Source organism: Rana temporaria, chromosome 11 (assembly GCF_905171775.1).
Source record: "Rana temporaria chromosome 11, aRanTem1.1, whole genome shotgun sequence".
Taxonomy (NCBI): domain Eukaryota; kingdom Metazoa; phylum Chordata; class Amphibia; order Anura; family Ranidae; genus Rana; species Rana temporaria.
This window is the reverse complement of record NC_053499.1, coordinates 15,649,140-15,667,136: the sequence shown is the minus strand read 5'-3', so window position 1 is coordinate 15,667,136 and position 17,997 is coordinate 15,649,140.

Genomic DNA, 17,997 nt, shown 5'->3' with positions numbered 1-17,997 from the left:
TGTTCCCAGGAGAGAGCAGAGACCAGCGACGGCGCGACACGCTTCGTGCGCATGCGCAGTAGGGAACCAGTCAGTGAAGCCGCAACGCTTCACTTCCCGATTCCCTCACCGAGGATGGCAGCGGGTGCAACTGAGGGAGGAGCGATTGCTCAGCCTCGGCTGCCGACTTTGCGGGCGCGCTGGACAGGTAAGTGTCCATATTTTAAAAGTCAGCAGCTGCAGTATTTGTAGCTGCTGGCTTTTAAAAAAAAAAAATCGGCGGAACCTCCGCTTTAACCACTTGACCTCCGGGAAGATTTACCACCCTTCGTGACCAGGCCATTTTTTGGAGATACGGCACTGTGTTATAGACATGTGCAGAACGAAAAAAAATGTGTTTAGTTTCATTTCATTTCGATTCGTTATTTACATAAACTGGTTTAGTTAAATTTGTTTAATTCATTTTCAGAATTTGTTTTGTTTATTCGTTTTCAAATCAATTCGAAATGTTTTCGAATTCATTCTGAATTGTTTTCAAATTCGAATAGTTTTCCAATCTCCAAAGAGAAGTGAAATAAGACTAGGTTCCCAGATGGAATGTTCCTAGTCTTATCTCACTTTCAACTCTTATGGATATTTTATCCCTTGATTACAGACCCCATTGGGAAATATCACTCCTGTCTATTACCTTGGACACATTAGGGAAACTGGGAATCTGTGTTTTGGGGATGCTGCGTGTGCGCCCAACTGGTTCGGGGCTTCTGTCCACCTCAGCTCCCGGGATGGAGCACTAAGACGACACTCTTCAGAACCAGGAAACACAGTGCCATCAGTACCATCCATTTTCTGGCATTCCCACTGGCAACTATGTCAGTGCCAAGCCACGTAGTGACATAGTGGCTGATGTGAGAAACCACAGTGGACAGAGGGAAACGAGACATCAGACATACCTGTGACAGACCTACTGTAGGTGACCTCGATATTGTGTCAATCTCGCTCCCTTTCTCTGCGAGATTGACCACCTACGAGCCCCATCGTGGGAGCCAGCGCCAAGGCGGCTCGCCGCAATGGGGAAAAAGCCGTCATAGAAGCGACTGGGATCCGACTTGGATTCCCGCCAATTCTAGCTGTGGCGTTTGGTATGTATCATGAGGGGGAACTCCACGCCCAATTTTAAATAAAAGAACTGCATGGGTTCCCCCCCAGGGGCATACCAGGCCCTTAGGTCTGGTATGGATTGCAAGGAGAACCCCCTACGCCAAAAAAACGGCATGGGGGTCCCCCACAATCCATACAAGACCCGTATCCAAGCATGCCGCCCAGCCGGTCAGGAAAGGAGTGGGGATTAGTGAGCGCCCCCCCTCCTGAGCCGTACCAGGCCACATGCCCTCAACATGGGGGGTTGGGTGCTCTGGGGCAGGGGGAACCCTGCGGGCCCCCACCCCAAAGTACCCTGTCCCCATGTTGATAAGGACAGGGCCTCCTTCCGACAACCCTGGCCGTTGGTTGTCAGGGTCTGCGGGCGGGGGAGCTTATTGGAATCTGGGAGCCCCCTTTAATAAGGGGGCCCCCAGATAACGCCCCCCACCCTAGGTGAATGAATATGGGGTACATTGTACCCCTACCTATTCACCTGGAGAAAAAGTGTAAAAGAAAATAAACACACAACATAGGGTTTTAAAATAATTTATTAGTCAGCTCCAGGGGGTCTTCTCCGCTCTCCGGGGGGGTCTTCTCCACTCTCCGGGGGGTCTTCTCCACTCTCCGGGGGGTCTTATGCCATCTTCTTGCGTGATTATTTATATAGGCCTCTTATGATGTCACAGTCCCATCATGCTCCGGGACCGGAGCATAATGGGACTGTGACGTCATAAGAGGCCTATATAAATCATCACGCACTGATGTCTGTCTGTTGTCTGTAAATGAGTCTAGTATAACTTCTAGTGCCGCGTACACACGACCGTTTTTCGCAATGTGAATTTTTTTTTTATCTCATTAAAAACGATCGTGTGTGGGCTCCAGAGCATTTTTCGCGACGTTAAAAATGGGCATTAAACATTTAGAACATGCTCTAAATTTTTGCGTTGTTTTTAACGTTGTCGTTTTTAACCTTGTAAAAAATGGTTGTGTGAGAGCTTTAAAAACGTGAAAATAATGTGCATGCTCGGAAGCAAGTTATGAGAGGGGAGCGCTCGTTCTGGTAAAACTAGCGTTCATAATGGAGATAGCACATTCATCACGCTGTAACAGACTGAAAAGCACGAAGACTGAAAAGCGCGAATCAGCAAAAGCAGCCCCAAAGGTGGCGCCATATGAATGGAACTTCCCCTTTATAATGCCGTCGTACGTGTTGTACATCACTGCGCTTTGCTAGAGCATTTTTTTTTCACGATCGTGTGTAGGCAAGGCAGGCTTAACAATAATCGGGTTGAAAAAAAAGTGAGGCAGGTTCTGTATTCAGAAAGAACCTGCGCACTAAGTTAAGGCGGCGTTGCGTATGTGGTCCGGCGTAAGCCCGCGGAATACAAATTTTCCATGCAGTGGGCGTGTTGTATGGTAATGAAGGCTGACCCCACGTAAATGATGCATCCTAGAAGTTATGCGGCGTATCAATAGATACGTCAGCGTAACTTCTTTCTGAATCTGGCCCTTTGTTTTTTCTAGACCATTAAAAATGGTCGTGTGTACGCGGCATGAGAGTCTTTCACCCATTGTTGGTTGTGCGAATTGACCCTGCAATTATATGAAGGAGTTCTGTGTTGATATGTATGATAATGTGTATTGTAGTTAGGGAGTCACATCGGCTGCTTTAAGGGATTAATTAATTAGCTCAGGTTAATCTATGTTTCTGGTTACAGGTGTATTGTTAGAGTAATATGAGCAGGAGGGGGGACCTCCTCCTCAACTGTATATAAGACTTGTATTTGTATATAAGACTTGTATTCTGGTTCTAATAAACAGTACATGTTCAGCAATCAAACGAGTATCGTCTTGTTTGGTGCTTGTCAGAGGTTGGAATCTCTGATATCTCTATTCAGACTGGGAGGAATCGGTATATGACGAAAGCACTCAAGTCGAGTGTGGGGCGTTTTTCGTTACAATACCTATGTCCAAATCTGAAGTTTCTTTGGTGGCCTTACTCTTTAGCAGAGTGACAGACAGTTTTCCTGTTTTTCCAGTTTTTGCTAGTGAGTTTTTTTTTTCTTGGGAGTGATCAGCCAATCAGCACTGTCCGGACAGAGGGTCAGGGGTCATGTAGCCTCAAAGGACAGTCAGAGGAGAATGAAAACTTCTCTTACAAGCTTTAACCAGACACTGATAGAAGGCACAGGACTGCTATATACTGCTTATGAGAAAAGGTATTTAGCAGTTTATATTTACTAAAATAATTGCATTTCCATGTTCTGTGTACTGTGGGAGACCAGATATAGTGACTGCATGCTCCTGGGTTTAGTAACACTTTAAGATCTATAGATAAGCAGTATCTGATTATTGCATACATTCAGCCATGACTGGTTATCTGAGTATTTTTGCAAATGAATTATATTATGTGGTGAGCAGAACTAGCCTTGAACCCCTAACAAAGACTAATATTCAGCTTCCATTGAGATATTAAAGATCCAGATATCTGATCAGATTGTGTTTAGAAAAAAGTAATTCAAAACCGTAGATATACAGATAGGACACAAAGGGAATATTACCTTTGGTAACTTTAATAAAACAAGATTGACAAGCTGAAAAATATCTAACCCCCTGATCTCTTCTTTTCCTATAAGAATCTAGAAAGAACAAGCAAACAAAAAAACAAATAACTGTAATGCAGAGATAATACATAAATAAGAGAATAAATGTCACATATTCAAATCTGGCAAGAACATATTTAAAAAAAGCAGGAAAAGTATTTATGAGAAAAAAAAAAAAAAAAAAAAAGGAAAAGTAACATAGTGTCAAGCCCTGTACACACGGCCGGGAATCTCGTCAGGAAAAAAACGTTGGTTTTCCCAACGAGATTCCTGGCAAGCTTTCTTGCTCCCAAAGTGTACACACACACTATTAAAAAGAACCGCCACGGTGACGTCATCGACTATGACGAGCATGCGTTTGTCACATTCGATGTCATCGCCGCCATCTTGCTACACCCTACACTATGCCTTGTAAGTTACCGCGCATGCGTCAAAGTCTCATTGAGCATGCGCAGGCTTACCGGTGCCAGGTAAGCATACACACGCTCGGGTTTCTCGGCAGGAAAACACACGAGAATCCCGACGAGAAAAATAGAGAGCAGGTTCTCTATTTTTCTCCTCGAGATTCCCGGCAGTTTTCCCGACAAGAAACCATACACACGCACGGTTTTCTCGGCAAAAAGCTCTCCCAGCAGCTTTCTTGCCAAGAAAACCGTGCGTGTGTACAAGGCCTGACTTTGAAGATCCAGTGTAGATTGGTTGAGCTTGTCATCTCATTGACATTCACTACAGTTTCTTTAGGAATGTGTTCGCCATCTTGACAATCTTGGCATGGTGCTAGATGGCAAGTATCAGTCACCATCCAGAAATCGCAGGGCATTTCCTGGGAGGGTAGGATAACTAACCATGCTGAGGTGTTTCCTGGTACGATTTATTGCTCCCTGGCAAGTGTGTGGCACCATAAGGTGAGATTCTAGCTACGGTACTTAATTAAAAGTTAACGCTATGATAAAGAAAAAGCTGCTTCCAATATAGGTAGATAATGATATACACACACCCAGGGCTTTTTTTCAGCAGGAACGTGGGGGAACGCAGTTCTGGCATCTCCAGAACTGAATTGCAAAGGTTGCTGGGGTGTGCTGGAGGATCTATTGATGCTGGCTGTTGAGGAATCTATTGTTGCTGGAGGGGATCTATTTTTGGGGAGGACTTCTGTTGCTCGTGGGGTATCTATTGTTGCTGAGTGTGGGTCTTATATTGCAGGGGGGGGGGGTCAATCATTGCTGGTAGGGATCTACAGTTGAGAGAGGGGTCCTTGTGGCTGGCTGCTGGAGGGTCAATTGATGCTATGGAATCTATTGTTGCTGGGGGTGGGTCTTTTGTTCCAGGGGGTCAATCGTTGCTGGGAGAGATCTACTGTTAAAGGAGGGGTCTAATGTTGCTTGCTGCTGAAGGGTCTATTGATGCTGGCTGTTGGGTATGCATTGTTGCTGGAGGGGATCTATTGTTGCTAGATCTATTTTACTGCCTTTCTTGATATCATTAACAGATTCCATACAAAGTACTTGATTCTGTATTCTCTTAAAGGGGCAGTACTGGGAGGTGGGTAAGGGTTGGACCCAAGGAACGGTGCTAGGAAGTGGGAAAGGGGCAGAGTGAAGGGGTGACTCGGAAGGGGGGGTTCCTGCACCTTCTGAGAAAAAAAGCCCTGCACACACCTAACAAAAAAATGTACAGTCATGCCCAAAAATATTGGCACCCCTGTATTTCTGTCTGATAATGCACCACTTTGCCCAGAAAACTGTTGCAATCACAAATGTTTAGGCATTCTTATGTTTTTTTTGTTTTTGTTTGCGATGGTATGACACAAAAAAGTGGAGAAACAAAAAGCGAAACTGACGCATTCCACGCAAAACTCCATAAATGTACTGGACACAATTATTGGCACCCTCAATTTCATATTTTATAGAACAACCTTTGGAAAAAATAACTGAAATCAATCGCTTCCTGTAACCATCATTGAGTAATTTATACCTCTCTACTGGAATTTTGGACCACTCTTCATTCGCCAAGTGCTCCAGGTCTCTCAGATTGGAAGGGTTCTTTTTTCCCAACTGCTGTTTTGTGATGCTCTTTGTGATTTTTGACGTGTGCTTTGGGTAATTGTTCTGCAGTTGCGCACAGTGGACACAGGAACATTAAGATCTCTGGAGATGGACTTGTAACCTTGAAATTGTCCATGCTTTTCAACAATTTCTATTCTCAAATCCTCAGACAATTCTTTGCTGCTCTTTCTCTTCTGTACTTTCCTGTCAGAACGGGGATCTGTCTTGTTTACATAGGCAGATCCCCGTTCTGCCTCTCTGTGGCCAGCGGACATCGTGTCCACCGGACCCACTGATTGGCTCCCCCTCTTGTCAATCAGCGCCCCCGCTGTCTATTGCATTAAATGACGTACAAGTACAGCAAGTGGTTAATTAGTACAGTTTTTGTCTAAACTAATTGGAAGAGCAAGACTATGCATGCTTGGAAATGAAAATATACATTACAATAAAATTCAACACATTACATAATTTCTGAAGTTGTATTCTGTCGTACGAGAAAAGTTGGGTTACTTCTTCATTTTTCGAGATGAGACTAGCATGCAAAAGTGTGCGAGGCTTTAGACCAGCGGTTCTGGGTCTGGATGTAGCCTCTTTGCTTGCGTCTATCCAGCCCTTTATGGGGCACCAACTCACACCAGTGGTGGGCAGGGCTGATCCTAGGCAGGGTGCACAGGGTGCATTGCACCCAGGCGCCTGCAGAGGTGGGGGTGCCGAAGTGCCAGAGTTCTCCCCTCCCTCCTTCTCTCCTTGTTTGTGTCCGTCCAGAACTAGTGTTCTGAGCATAGGTATGTGTCCGTCCAGAACTGATGTGTGAGCATAGGGCAGCCCGTCCAGCCTGGCAGTGCTCAGGGGAGGGGCCGCTCCTCTTCCTGACATGAGAGTTCTAGTTTTCAGTGGCTGCTGAGTGCTGATGGGAGTCTTGGATCCCACACTGTCTCCACCAACTCCAGTTGGAATGCCTCCCACTCCCATCTCTATCTCAGGCTGCACAGAGAGAGAATCGAGGTGAGTCACAGTGTTCAGTGTGCTGTGTGCTGGGGGATGGCATCACCAGCATCCCTTTACATGTGCTCTGGGCTGCCCCTGCTCTAGATATTTTATGGCATGATAGATTGCATAGGATACACAGCCCCTGCCCATTCCTGCGCCTAGTCCATCTACAGATGTGATGTATAAAGAGATGTAAAGGGGAGGGGTTAGTAAAATGACAACGCCCATGTGGGGGCGCCAGAAATATTTTTGCATCCAGGCGCCTATGACCCTAGGATCGGCCCTGGTGGTGGGGCACTATTCTGCCCATTGACCAATGATGGGGTGCTATTCCTCACACTAATATCAACAATGGAGCACTATTATTCCCAATGATACCAATGATGGGGCACTGTATACTCCCACTGATGCTGAGGCATTTTTTACTCCCATTGGCCATAGTCCAGCCCCCCTAAAGTCTGAAGGACAATAAATTGTCCCTTTGTTTAGAACTTGGAGACCCCTGCTTTAGACTATGGATGCTCAACCTGTGGCCCTCCATCTGTTGTGAAACTACATGTTTCATAAAGCATTGCAAGGCTGACAGTTACAAGTGGCAGAGACATATAGGACTTATAGTTCCGGAACAGCTGGAGGGCCACAGATTGAACACCCAAGCTTTAGACAAGGGATCTCCAAACTTTTCAAACAAAGGGCCAGTTTATTGTCCTTTAGACTTCATGAGGGCCTGATTGTGGCCAACAGAGGCAGAAAATGTCATAGGCCCATCATCAGTGAAAACAATTATGGCCTCTGGGTTGGTAGTCAATAAAAGGAGGAGTAGTGCCTCAATTAGTAGGAGGAATAGTATCCCATCATTGGTATCAGTGGAAAATATAGTGCCCCATTGTTGGTGTCAGTGGGAGGAATAGTGCACCAAGGGCCAGATAAAGGCTAGCAAAGGGCCACATCTGGCCCTCGGGCAGCAGTTTGGAGACCCCTGTTTTAGACTGTTTACTGAACCGGAGTGGATGGGTGAGAGGTGTGTGTCTTGCTGCCATGCACTGATTAAAGCAAGAACCTGTTTACATTAAAAGTGGGGTAGGGCTACACATCAGTAGAAACATTGAAATCATCTTAGTTTCTCCTTCCCCATTGACTTCAATGCATTTCCCCAAAATGAAGACATTTTGCCAATATCTTTAGATCTTTAAAGAGGAAGTAAACCCTGACAGGGGTTTACTATGTCTCCCTGCAAGGGTAAACATAATGGGTTTCTAAGCATCCCATAGTAGCCCATTATGTGACACTTACCTGCAGTAGAAGCCTGCAATGTCGCCGTTTTCCTCCATGGCAGCGAGCGTCCATCTTCACCCCTCTTCTTCCGGGGGCTCTGTGACTGTTCGGAGTCGCGTGGCGTCATTTACGGCATGACAGCATGACCCCGGCTTGAAACGGCACAGCGTGCCCTTTCAAGACGGCGCATGCGCAGAAGAAGGCGTTGCTCAGGGAAATTGCAAATATCTCCGAGACTGTGTACAATAGGTCTTGGAGATATTGCAAGCACCTACAGGTAAGCCTTAATCTAGGCTTACCTGAAAGTGTAACTTGTCCCCAAGGGTTTACAACCACTTTAACTAATATTAGAGAGAAATTAAAACTCTTCTCTAGTAATTCATAACTATGATATTATAGAATTTAGTATTTTTCCTCATTTTGTTTTTATAGAGTTCTCCTTCAAATGTCTTCATTAGCGGACATGGTTTTTCATTTTTTTGTGCTCTAATTGTTATTAGCAGATATTTTCTAAAAGCCGGCTTGGGTCTTCATAATCCAGGTCAAATAAAGAGAAAATAAACACATACTTCTATTAGCAAGGCTTAATTTTTCTGGAAACTGGGTTAAACCAAGTTCAACTAGAGCACGGGGAAATCAGCGCCGGAATAAAGCAGGAGACGACGCGGAAAAATGACTTTGTGCGACTTACTTTTGCCATTTAAAACATAACAGATCATCAGCCTTGGCGTGTTTGCTATAAAACGATGCTAACTAGCTTCTAGAGGAACATTAGCCTGAAACTTGGCATTATTAAAAGACAATCTTGAATTCCGTCTTTATTGCTGTCCCAGGAAAATAGAGACGTGCAAAGTTGGACAGCCCGCTGTTTAACGCATACAGTGGAGCTCGGCTTAGCATAAACATTTCATTCCAGCCTATAAAATTTGCATAAATGTAAGTGTTGCATTAGGTCGGTCGCCGCTGCTGCAATTTCAATGCCAATAATGCCGGACTCTTTATTATAAGCTGAATTTGATACTTTGATGTTAGTAGTGGAAGATAATAATTTGCTTTTTTATAGAGGATCAATAACACTATAATTGGAAAAGTCAAGAGAACATTTAATAGACATGCACAAAAAATAAAAATAATGAGAACCAGTCACAAAAAGGCTTATGCAAAAATTTAAATATTCAGTTTTAGGTCTTATTCACACTAGCGGTTGGCAGGTTTCGATATTTTTTTATTGAGATAAGAAAAACATAGGGTACACAAATGAAAGTTGAGGCAGAGGTATCCACCCAGAACCCAGAGGTTCTCAGGTCAGGAAAGTGTCAAGTCCAGTGTAGGGAGGAAAGACAGAAATGAGGAGAGTTAGCAGAGAGTGATAAAAGGAAGATTCTAAAGTTGGATGACCAGACAAATCCCCTGTTCCTGGGGACAGTCCCCGGGTTTGAGGACTCTGTCCCCGGACCAAGTCTGTCCCCGGTTTTGTCCCCGGATTGGATTTGAATGGGGCTGGGGCAATTTCAAAGAAAGTCAGTGCAGAATTTATAAAAAATTAAAAATCTGAATTACACACCTCCGCTCTGCCGCTCCAACTAGCTTATGGGGTGTATTATTTTCCATTATCTGCATCCCTTTCTGATGATTGTGTGCTGCTCGGAGCGGAGGGAATATTTCTTCAGTTTCGGGTGCATGCCCATTCAGCTCTACTTGCATGTTCTTCTGCCTTGGCTCAAGTCGCGGGCAGCCGCCTGCTTATCTCCTTGCCTTCCCTGGTGGAGTGATCTTCCTCCGCTCCCCAAACAGTAGTAGCCGGGGCCCAGAGCGTAAGACTTGACAGGATGTGAGGTGGGCGGTGACGGGCAGAGAGTCGCTGATTGCTTCCATTACTAGTAAAAATAAATATGTCCCCGGATTTTATTTTAAAAATCTGGTCACCTTATTCTAAAGTAGACTTATGAAGGTATTGTAGATACCTAATGGTACAATAGGGCAAGGGGTTTGCTTGTGGTTCTGTTTGGTCTGAGACACAGGAAGGTATGTGTCCCACATATTGGGTCTGTCAAAGAAGACATCACTATAAATTACTAAGGATAATACTTTTGGGGTGTGCTAGCCATGGAGACCATTGCGCTTGGAACTTATCTCCAGTCATGTTTGATTTTGTAAAGAGAAATTCCATGCGACAGTGGTCATTGATGGTAGAGGTGAGGGAGCATAGTGTTGGTGGAAGTGAATCCTACCAAGCTCGTGCTAGGGTTACATGTGCTGCTATCAAGATATGGGTTATGATGGGAAGAGATGTTGTAGGCCAATGAGAGGAGTCTAGACCAAACAGAGCCCAAACCCATGATTTTTACAGCCCCTCAGTGGCTACCCCATTTAGCTGCAGAGGACAAGGGGTGGGCAGGAGGGTCAGCTGCCCAGGACACAGCAGTAGGAAAGGGCCCCCCCTCACCACATGCAAGCTTAACATCAGTGGTTAGAAACCAGGAGACTACAGCTTTATGTCTGCTCTGACAGCTACTCCTGCCATGGTGGGCTCCAGCATGCCCGCTCTCCACCCCCTCTACCCACAACTGCCACAAAAACACACTGTGCATGTGCAACTGCCTTCTAGCCACAAGTAACCAAGAAATTGGCCACATGTGGAAAGTGCACACTCCATGCCACCCATAGACAGCTGGAGCAAGGAGGCAAAGAATAGGCACATGGTGGTATACCCATTCTACTGCATGCACTGGGGGGGGGGGGGGGGGTTTGCAGTTCTACATCTTTGTGCTGGATGAACCTGTTGCAGTAGGTGTACACATGCAAAGCATCACAGATTATTGCTTTTGGCAGGCATAGTGCCCGCCAAATGTGACTCATTCAATTAAATGGAGCCACTCTGCAAGCCCCCCTGTGGGTGAATGGTCAGTACTCGGTTAGTACCGCACTCCCACCCCTGCCTAAATTTGCCATTTGTGCAGAGAATGGACCTTACCACTAGAGACATCACTGCTTCTCTGCTTAGTGCTTCCTGTCAGGTAAGTCATCACCCAGGCGGCATGGTGGGTCAATAAGCAATTGAAGGGGTGGGAGACGATGGGAGCTTGGTTGAATATACTCTACAGGCTGTGGCATTGTGTCATCCCACCCAAACACATAAAGACACTGCCCCCCGAAGTCTTACCCTGGGTACAAGACTTGTTAGTGTTATTAAATTGCAGCATAGGAATATTAGATCTCCTGCTCTACAGATAGGGCTGTGTTTTGTGGCAGAGCTCAGTATGCTCAGAACTGGGTGGATATTTATTTAGCGGTTTGCTGGAGTGCAGCTTTAACTTATTTTTTTTTTTCTGGTTTGTTCTTTAATTTTGTTACTTTGGAAGTCATATACTTATAACATAATATGCAATATAGTGTATAGGTCTAATAGATGGGAAGTCTACAAAAATGATGAATATACAAGCACAGGGAATCCCTATGGCAAAGCAATTGCGCAAATAGCAAAGAGCAGCAGATTGAAGCGGCATGTGCAGAAAGAGAATTCGGACAATAATTAGAGAGGGGTCAAGGTTAATCTAGCAATCAATAGTCTCCAGTTACTGTGAAGGCAAATTGTTTGACTGTATACAGCCTTTCCTGGAAATTTTACTTTCAAGTGGCCCTTTAGGATATGAAAATTGATTTACTTACTTTCTCTGAGGGAGTTATGGGGCCAAATAACAACATAAAATCATGTTCTGCAGCATCCACACTTACCTTTCTAATAGGAAAAAGGATAAAATGTCAACATTAACAACATGAGCAATGATAGGCGTCAAGGACACCAATTAAAGTAGTAAAAATGTATGTTTACCCCTGGGCAGACAAGGAAGATATCCAGGTGACATTATGGGCTACCTCATTGGGGAATCCTTGGCTTTTTGTGGAACTAAAATGAAAGGATATTGGGTGCCAGTCACTTTAGAACATTTTAAAGATTTAATCAGCACAATAACCCCGGAGAAAAGGTCACAGGTTACCACAAAACAGGCAAAAATAATAGCAAAGTAAGTAGCTGGCTCTTTAAAAATAGCCAAGCAGAAGATCCTACTCAATCAATCTCAGGTACCTTATCAAATCAGCAGTAAGAACTTCTTACACCCAGAAAGCTGTGTAGAGTGGGGCAGCGCCCCGGCCAATGAGGAGGAAGGGGGTGGCACCAGTAGGGAGAAAACCATGGCTGTCTTCAGCAAAAAAAAAATCTGGCATTGGAGATACAGGATGGGCCTGGGCAGAAGTGCATGGAGTACACTCCAGAACACTCGTAAGCACAAAATCCCACTCCTAAGATGCTACTTAGGAACTTCCCACTCAGAGTTTGTTGGTTACGAGGATGCTAGAGGCCACTTTCATCCTAGCAACATTTTTTAGTTGCCTGCATCTACTTTGGGAGATTTTCCTATCGGAAATTCCATTTGTCTGTATGGAATTCCGACGGAGAAAAAAAAACATGCATGCTCGGAAACAATTTGACGCATGCTCGGAAGCATTAAACTTCATTTTTTTAGGCTCGTTGTAGTATTGTACGTCACTGCGTTTTTTGACGGTCGGGAATTTGGTGTGTCCGTGTGTATGCAAGACAGCTTGAGCGAAATTCCGTCGGAAAAACCCATCAGAGTTTATCCCGACGGAAAAAAACGGTTGTGTGTACGCGGGTGGAGAGCACCGATTTTTCAAAGCCGGGCACCCCTTCCATAGACTCCCATGTTAAATGGTAATTTCTCTGGTGAATTTGGGGACCCTGTACTGGTCGTTCGTAGGTCCCCTGGATCCCAAACTTGGGACACATGTAGCCCCATTTCTCCTCTACAAGTGTGCAAAGCTTGTTGTCTGGGGGACCTACAGCTGGGGAGCACCGATTTTTTCAAAGCCGGGCACCCCTTCTATAGACTCCCATGTTAAACGTCAGTCTAGGCATGGGCAGGCATGTACTGGCCATTGGGACTACAGGGAGTTTTCCGGTGGGCCGATTGCTCAGTGGGCCGGTTTCGGTGACAGCCTGTCAAAGTAATGGCTGCGCGGCCCATTAATTTAAGCACTGCTGTACTGCCTATAAGAGAAATAAAGTAGAACGGCTAATGGCCAGTGAATGGGGGGGCTTGGGTGGCCATCGAGGTTGGCTGGCCGGTGGGGCGGGTTTGTCCATCTGGCCGGGACAGGAGAGACCTGTCATCTGCACTGCCCATCACCTCACTTCATAATGCCCAACCCAGGTAAACCTCAGCGCCGCTGCATTGCTGAAAGGCAGCCAATGGCTGTGCAGCAATGCCGGTTTCTGAAATTCCAGCCAATGAGGCTGTAGCAATGTTCCTGAATGTCGTTAGCCCTCCCACTTTGCTTGTTTTTGTGCATGTTTGTAAAATTAAAGTGGGCTGGTCTGGATGAAGTCCAGGGCCAAATTTTTGTCCCAGTCCAGCCCTGGGCATGGGCACAGTGAGGCATGGATACAGTGTGGCATGGGCACATTGAGGCATGGGCACAGTGAGGTATGGATACAGTGAGGCATGGACACAGTGAGGCATGGGCACAGTGAGGCATGGGCACAGTGAGGAATGCATATTTTTTACTATTTTGGGCCAGTTTTCATTTGATTATAAAAAATAAATAAAAAATTAGGAGATATCCATTACCATTTACCACCAAATGAAAGCCTAATTTGTCCTGAAAAAAAAATGCAGTATAATCCACCTGGATTAACAAAGTGGTTGTGATGATATGTGCAGTTTTACTAACACATGTCAAAGTTGCAAAATTGTGCTTAGGCATTAAGATTTTTTAGGCGTGAAGTGGTTAAAAGTCGTTATATCAATTGTTGGTGTTTTAATATCCATCTTAATTTAACTCCAAACCCGATACTTAAAGGTAAAATGTGTTATAACATATTCATTACTTATATTGTGTTTTAAATAGAGTTTCTTTCTTTAACTGGAGAAGGTAGAAAATCCATAATTAAAAGCGATAGTTTCTCATAGAGTGTCAGCCTGTGTTACCTGCGCCGTTAATGAAGCTAACAAAAGAAAATAATGATTCTCAAATGCATCTTATCTTGTTACAGACAGAATAATTATCACAAAAAGAAAAAATGAATCTGCCTTTTTTTCCCTCAATTAACACAATGCATTTGCGCTTTAACACGCATGAACTTTGGTTCGGTAATTAAGATCCAGGTATATCATTATAATGGCCATGCTTTAAAACCATTATATAAAACGAAACATTTATGCCCATAAAAAGTAATAAAGATGTTTTTTTTTATTTATTTATTTTTTTAATTAGGATTTTTTTTATTTTTTTGTCAAACTAATCAGCTTGTAAAAGGTTAGCGGTTCTTAAGAAAATAAAAGGTAATTTTGTTTAAAAAGCCTTCAGGGCTTGGAACCAATTACACAAAGGTAGCTCAGACATTCATTATGGCATTGATCCAATCTCGAACAAGTGGGATCTGCAGAGAGCATCATGATAATGTTATGTGCAGCTCATTAACCCCTCGCTTGCCAATGTTTGCAATACATGGCGCGCTGAACTAACTTTGGCTTTCTTCTTATTGACTATGAGCAGCAATGAGCGATGGCGGCTAATGGTAAATTACAGGTGTGAATAGGCATTCCATTTAACTGAACTTTAACAGCATTTTTTTTGTTTTACTTTGTTTGATCATTCTACTCTATATATGTCACGTACCTGGTAGGAGTCTGATATGATGAGGTCGGCCTCTCTTGTATCTCCAGCCCAAGCCACACTGAGAGTGGGACAGATGGCGGCTAGGGTCAGGAGGAACACGAGTGCCTGTAAGTGTTGCTTGCAGAACCTGCAAGTGAAGATGTAGGCTTGGAGACACGGGCAGGTCAACAGGCACAGAGCACGGGTAGTGCTCGAGGGGCCAGCCGAAGTTAAGGGGAACTCCAACCAACTTGCAGGTTCTGGTTTAACAGCTTGCTGGAACTTCCGGAAGGCAGAGGTCAGAGGAATAGCCGGGTTGGTAAACAGGCGGGCAGCAGGGTACCAAGTCATCAGCAGGAGCTGGGTCAAGTGGGTAGCCAGGTTCGGTAATGGGTAGGCAGCAAGGTACAAGGGAGTCAGCAGGAGCAGAGTCAACGGATAGCCGGGATCAGGAACCTAGTAATCAGAGAGGTATCAGAGTCCAGAGGCGGTGTCAGGGAGAGCCAAAATCAGCAACGGGAACCAAGAAGAACACAACAGGAGTTAGAAAATCAGGGCACAGCTGAAGACCAGTCAGCACTGTTTGTAAGTCAGAGCCCCTTTAAATAGGCAGACTGGCGCCAAGAGAGATTAAGGACGTGCTCCTGCGCGTTCACGCTGTCCGTTGTGCACGCGCATACGCAATAGCGTTCTGGAAAGGCTGCTGTGTCCCGTGCGCATGCGCGCCAGTGTTCCGAGGAGTCTGCCGTTATTCTTGAATGCGCGCATGTAGTTCTCTTACAATATAGTTTGCGGATGCCTGACTATCAAAGTACACCAAACGGCCAAAGGAGTATGAACACTTTTCTAAATGCTTCCAGTTCAGATGTTTTCAGTGCATGGTACTGTTAATGTGATTATAAAATCCACATTGAAAAAAATAAAAAAATAAAAGACCTGCATGACAAAGGCAAAATGAGATAGTATGCATAGCATGCTAGCTCATTATGTAATATTCACCTGGAGTTGAAGCCCCCGCTGCGGTGCCCGTACACAGCACCGGCCAGCGTCATCACTCCCGAAGTTACTTTCGGGTATCGCAGGCACCAGTGCTGTAAATGGCCAGAGCTGCGATGACGTCACTCCCACGCATGCGCACGGGAGCTGCTGGTAACGACACACTCACTGAAGCAACGGCACACTCACTGAGCTTATGTGGCACCAAGCTATCTAATCTACACATAGAGTTAACCACCGGAAACTTATGCTGAAAATTGTGCACAAATGGTGCTTGACCCCCTATAGACTTTCTAATGTGTTTACCAATCACTTTCCTCTATGCTGGAGAGATTGTGGTTCCACTAGTTCCTTCCTTAAGTCGCACCTTGTGGTACTGCAAGACCATCAAGTCTTTTTGGACACAAATCTTCAAGCTAATATCTGTCATTATCAATCAATGCCTACCTCCTATTTTTTCTTAGCTATCCTACACTTTACTATTACAGACTTTTCAATTAAATATCGCACAATCCCTCTACACATTCTACTACGGCTAAATCTCAAATAACTCGTAAATGTTCTTTTTTTTTTTTTTTACCAAATATGTTTTATTGTAAGAAATTGTATCAATACACAGTTTCCAACAAGCAGAAGGTGATTAAACATGATTAAAGTATACAGACTGGGTATAACATTACTCATGAAAGTATAGCAAATCAGGTTTGATAACCATTGGTCCCAACATTCACCAGGGGTCTGCGTTTGGCTTTCATCCTAACCATGAGATGCGAAGTATGTTGTAGAGTCATCACTTACTTCGCAATCTAAAATCTGTCTGAGTGGGTTTGCGTAAATATATATATTCCTTTCTCTAATTAGGTGAGGAAGGGTTAGATCCATAAAATGGGGTGAGATTGTGGGGGAGGCATTCCTAACTGGTCGGCTATTTGGTGTTGGATGTGTAATAATGACGGTAATGGTGTTCTCATAATCTGCCAAACCTCACAGAGGTCATTAGAGATGTTACTCTCCAATGTGCTTATGAATGCATATTTACGGCTAAAAGCAACACCATTCCTACTGTGACGGGGGGCCCGTGGAACCCAGAATCCCTTGGAAAGGTTGGGAAACCATTGTTTCAGCCCCCCACGCACCTCTTATGTCTAAAGCCTCGTACACACGATCAGTCCATCCGATGAGAACGGTCTGATGGACCGTTTGCATCGGTTAACCGATGAAGCTGACTGATGGTCCGTCGCGCCTACACACCATCAGTTAAAAAAACGATCGTGTCAGAACGCGGTGACGTAAAACACAACGACGTGCTGAAAAAAACGAAGTTCAATGCTTCCAAGCATGCGTCGACTTGATTCTGAGCATGCGTGGATTTTTAACCGATGGTCGTGCCTACTAACGATCGGTTTTGACCTATCGGTTAGGAATCCATAGGTTGAATTTAAAGCAAGTTGGCCTACATGACCTACCCACAAATGCAGGTTTACTCCAACTTTATCTATGTCTTCTCTGTACTTAGTCACAGTGACACATCCAAGCCAAAGAACACGACAAGCAATGCAGCACGCGTCCGTCAAACCTTCATTACTCGGGTTTTAATAGACTCATGTAAATGAGCAATATAATAAAGCACTGCAGAGCTGATAGATCATCACAGTTAAGAGTTAGTCATAGAAAATCCATATTCTTCATAACTTCAATGAAAGTAAAGGTTCAGATCTAATAAATGACAGCTTTCGCTGTTCTTATTTATCTGTTCCTGGAAACACATATTGGAATATGAAGGATATACTGACATGTTAACATTTCTTATTAACTGCTGCTTATTAAGGGGAATCTAGCTTTTTCAATAAACTCCTGGCAATCGATGGCTTGCAGTTTGTGTCTGCTGACGGTAGCCTCTATTGTCTATTCCACTTCGACCGTGATCCTTTAAATAACCAATAAAAATATAACTGACCCTTTTGTAATTATGCAAGTTGGTTGAGGTCGAGACTGACGGGAGAGTTTATTGTGAAGCACTGGGGGAGGGATACAAGGCTCCTGGGTTTTTGGTGGAAGAAATGTTGCATTGTATGCAGTGTGTGGCAGTATATGGTGGGGGTAACCAAATTAAAGTATTCAATTCTCATCAAACATAAAATCATTTTTGAAATCGGCCATTACTGACCTGAACTGCAGGCATTGTGGCGCAATTATACCCCAAAGTTCACAGCAGAAGTACTGAAGTCATTTAAACTTTAACCACTTAACCCCCGGACCATATTGCTGGTCAAAGACGTGGCTCCCAAACA